The sequence below is a fragment of the Aegilops tauschii genome, chromosome 6 (assembly GCF_002575655.3).
Source record: "Aegilops tauschii subsp. strangulata cultivar AL8/78 chromosome 6, Aet v6.0, whole genome shotgun sequence".
Classification (NCBI taxonomy): domain Eukaryota; kingdom Viridiplantae; phylum Streptophyta; class Magnoliopsida; order Poales; family Poaceae; genus Aegilops; species Aegilops tauschii.
In genome coordinates, this window is record NC_053040.3 from 225,339,511 (window position 1) to 225,343,764 (window position 4,254).

General features: G+C 49.2%; 1 long non-coding RNA gene across 1 annotated transcript; it reads right to left on the reverse strand.

Moving 5' to 3' along the window:
• Positions 1-1,561: 1,561 nt before the first annotated feature.
• LOC109764164 (uncharacterized) lies at positions 1,562-3,847 on the reverse strand. Its single transcript, XR_012187660.1, has 2 exons — positions 2,676-3,847; positions 1,562-2,570 (listed from the first exon to the last, which is right to left on the reverse strand). It is a non-coding gene; the product is annotated as an uncharacterized lncRNA (long non-coding RNA).
• Positions 3,848-4,254: the final 407 nt, after the last annotated feature.

Here is a 4,254-nt window from a genome sequence, read left to right on the forward strand (position 1 = left end):
TGGGTGATGAATAGTAACACTATATATATATATATATATATATATATATATATATATATATATATATATATATATATATATATATATATATATATATATACAGCCGGTCTATTCTGATAATATTAGCAGAATAACTATTCTGATAACACTTCTGTACTGCACGCTCAACGCGAGGGCACTGCATTTTCAGTAGCAAAGGTACTGCAATACAGAGACTAGTGAACTTCGTGTTGGAAAAAACTGCACGCGGTATTTTTTTGATACCTTTTTCGCTCTAGTTTTTAACCGTTTATCGGAATGACGCGTGTAATATACCGTTGAGAAGCTATGTATTAGGCGCAACTTCGCCATGTTGAACACATTTCGAGATTCATTATAGTTTAAGAGCAGTTTTAAAAATTGTGCGGCTCACGACGAATCGTAGCGAGTGTATTTTCGCCTTTTTTTCTAAACCGACCGTCGGAATGAAGCAAATGATACACCGTTGGAAAGATATCATCGAGGCGCATCTTTTTCATATCTATTATTCTCTCTAATTCGTTACGGTTTAAGAGCAGTTTCAAATTTACTAATTCACGGAATTGTGTTTTTCAAAAAAATTTGAATTTTTCTGTACCGTTTCCGCTCCAGTTTTTGAACCGTTTGTCGAAACATGGCGTGTGATATGCTGTTGGAAAGCTACGGACGAGGCGCAACTTTCATGTGTAGAAATATTTTTAAGATTCCTTACGGTTTTAAGTTAATTTTGAAAATTGTGCGACGGGCGACGAGAGGCAGCGGCCGTTTTTTCGTCAATTTTTTCAAACCTGTTGCCGGAATGATGCAAATGATCCATCGTTGGAAAGATATCCATGAGGCGCAACTTTTTCATGTAGAACACTCTTTTTAATTCCTTACGGTTTAAGAGCAATTTCGATTTTACCGAAATGCGGACACTCTGTTTTTTGCAACACCAAAATCGACGTCTAAACCGCATTAGATAAAAGAATGCACTGCTTCATACAGAAAACCGCACTGCATCGGACAATCAAGCAAACTGCATGTTTTCTAATTGCATTTTGTTTTAAATGGATTGTATGAAAAGTCCTTCGTAGTGGACTTTTTTCAAGGCCAAAGCGCACTGCATTTTGCATGATTTTAAATGCATTTTTCTTTTAAAACGGTTGTACTGAAAATTCCTTCGTGGTGGACTTTTTTGTACCAAAGTGCACTGCATTTTCTGCATGTCTTTAAATACATTTTATACATTTTGTTTGAAATGGACTGTATTGAGGAGTCCTTCGTAGTGGACCCTTTTCAAGACCAAAGTGCACCGCATTTGCATGATTTTTTTTAATGCATTTTGGTTTTATCTAAAAAAAGTGAACTTCTTTTTCGAGATCTTTTTTGTTCTCTTTATTTTTGCCAAGTGAAACTAAGATGATTTTACCCTGAACCGCATCCTACTATCATTTTTTATAACAAACTAGCCTTTTGCAGTGCAGCACACTTCTTCTTTTTCTCTTTTGTTCTTCGTCTTCTCCTTCAAATAAGAGTAAACTGGACAGCATTGCACATAACATTTTTCACAAAAACTTAACTTCAAAAGCTATGGACTGCAAAAGCTCTACATTGTTCTTTCAATAAACATTTTTTTCGTTTACAAAATGAACCACCCCACAGAGGACAACATAAGTGGACTCAGAAGCATACATTTTTTCTCATACACAAACAAATAACATATTTTTTGCACGACCAACAAACTTCAGTACCCCCGCGCCGCCCTACACATGGTAACCGCAACTGAAACGACGAGCTGCACGCTCACACCCCTGCGTACTGCACACGCCAGGCTGCAGAGCCGTCGTCAACCTTCTGCACATAGTAGTATATATATACATCATAAAGAAACTGAATTTTTTTGGGCAGTGAACCACCTTTTTTTACTTTGTTCTTTTCTGTTTGTTTTTTGTCTTCTCCTGCAACATAAAGGTAAACTAAACTTAGGAGCAGCTAGCGAACTTCATTCCACCTGAATTTGTCTCTACAAAAAGGAACTAGTACTATGGGATTTCTTGGCTGCACGTCCACTTGCACAGAACTGCATCGAAGCGCCCATTTTTTGGCGAATTATGTCGTCCGTCGAGGGCCAGGAGCAGACTGCAGCACAGTGCCAGGTGGACAGCGGCGTCGGCACCGCACGAGGGTCAAGTGCACTGCAGTCATGCGCCCGGTGAACCTCACACTATGGACCGGCGAACTGCACGACAGTCTCACGACCATCCTCGCCTGGAATGAAAACCACCATATTGGGAATTGACAGCAGACAGTGAACCTCTCTAGCAGAACCTGGGGATGCAAAGTGTGCTGCCTACTGCAATAGAGACGTGAGGTGGGAGTTTGCTGGAGACCAAGTTGTTGCCGCGTTTGTCGCTCGGCGTGCCCCGGAACTGCATGGAGATGAGCACAGAACCACATCCCACAATGCCAAAGCTGCACCTCAACGCTCGCCGGACTGCTCGAGGAAACTAGACGCACTGCACGCCGAGCACAAACGAGCCGCACGCCGCTGATGAACTGCACATCAAGCTCTGAAAGCAAGCAGCACGAGCAAAGTGTCAACAAGGTGCTGTTCAGTGTAGTCTCTCCCCTGGCTGTGACAGTGTACTGCATGTAGAGGAGGAAGTGGGGCACACCGTTGTGCAATGTGGACTGCAGTGCCCCATCCATCCGGTCGGAGTTGCTTCGTCGGAGGACATTGCGACGCCCAGAGCCACGGTACGGGACGGTGGAGGCATCCCAAATAGGGGCCGCGGCCATGGTGGCTCTGTCGAGGCCTCCCACGACGCCATATAGGAGAGGAGGAGAGGACGCCAGAGTCCGGTGCTTTGCGGTGCCAAATTGCATCGCGTGCCCCGACGCACTGCAAGCCCGGGGCGCCTGGACTGCAAGGGAAGGAGGGCAACTCGTCCGGAGGACATGGCGGATCACACTGACGATGCATCAAAGACCCGTAGTACTGCATCAACCGTCGGGGTCTGCTTTTGGACTACAACAAGGGACGGTCTGCGGTGGAGCAAGGCATGGACCGGGGTGAGGCGAGGTGAGGCCTCGCAGGGTCCTGGACAATGGGAGGGACCAGCGTGGAGAGCTTGACGAGGCAGAGGAGGGAAGTGACGAGGCATCCGTGGGCGGTTGCCGGGTCGAATCCATCGCCGGCGGCGTTGTGGGCCTTGGATCCCTCGTCGTGGAGCACCATGGGGAGCGACCTCATCCAGATTGGCCGCCACGGATCTCACCGGGGGCGGTGGCTCCAATTCGCCGGCCTCCCTTTCCACATCGGCCCAGCGAGCCTGACCGGTGATCCGGCGCCACCGCAACAAGGAGGAGGCTGAATTTACCAGATCAGGTCACCGGCGCCTCGGGTGGTTACTTTGGAAGGTGGCCACACGCCCTGGATGTCACCTGCGAGGTAGGAGGAAGGGAAGGACGGAAGGCTGGTTCTGGTGGGACGCCGGAGGTATGGAGGGGGGTGGCGCGCCGGAGGGAGGGGGTGGTCGGGCGACGGAGGGAGGGGTGGAGAAGAAGATGGCAGGGCGGGGCTGGCTCACGGCCGCCGGGCGCAAAGAGGAAGGTGGTGGGGCGGCGCTGGTTTGCCACGACCGCGCGCGGAGATGAAGGTGCGGCGCTGGCTTGCAGCGGCCGCACGCGGAGAAGATGGTGGGGCAGCGCTGGCTCGCGGTTGCCGGGCGTCGAGAGGATGGCGGCGCTGTGAGGGAGGTTGAGAGGGCCGACGGGACAAGGAGGTGGGGGAATTTTGGGGGCGTCGTGCTGTGGTAGGTGGGAGGAAGATGGCGATCGTGGCCTCGTGGGTGGGGTGGATCCGTCGACTGGATAAGGTGGAGTGGGTGGCTGGCTGCGGTTTAGGGCCAGTTCTTTGGTGGCTTCTAGCAGCTTATTGCAGAAAGAGGTAATAGCACCTCAGGTACCCTAACTTGCATAGAATGTGATGATTTAGTTTCAAACTTGCAAAACTTGACTCCATCATACCCCAACTTGCACCTCATGTGATGATTTAGTCCCAGGCCAATCACAGCTCGACAATTGACAGCCAGGTGGCCGGACCGGTCAGCGCACGCACTTTTGCACAAAACCCCTTGCTGTTTCCTTTAATCAACCCGCACTCACTTTTGCACAGGCCCTGTCAGTTGGGTGCGTGCATGGCCGGGTGGTGCAGGGTGCAATGCCAGACGCTGCATGCACATATTCTGCATC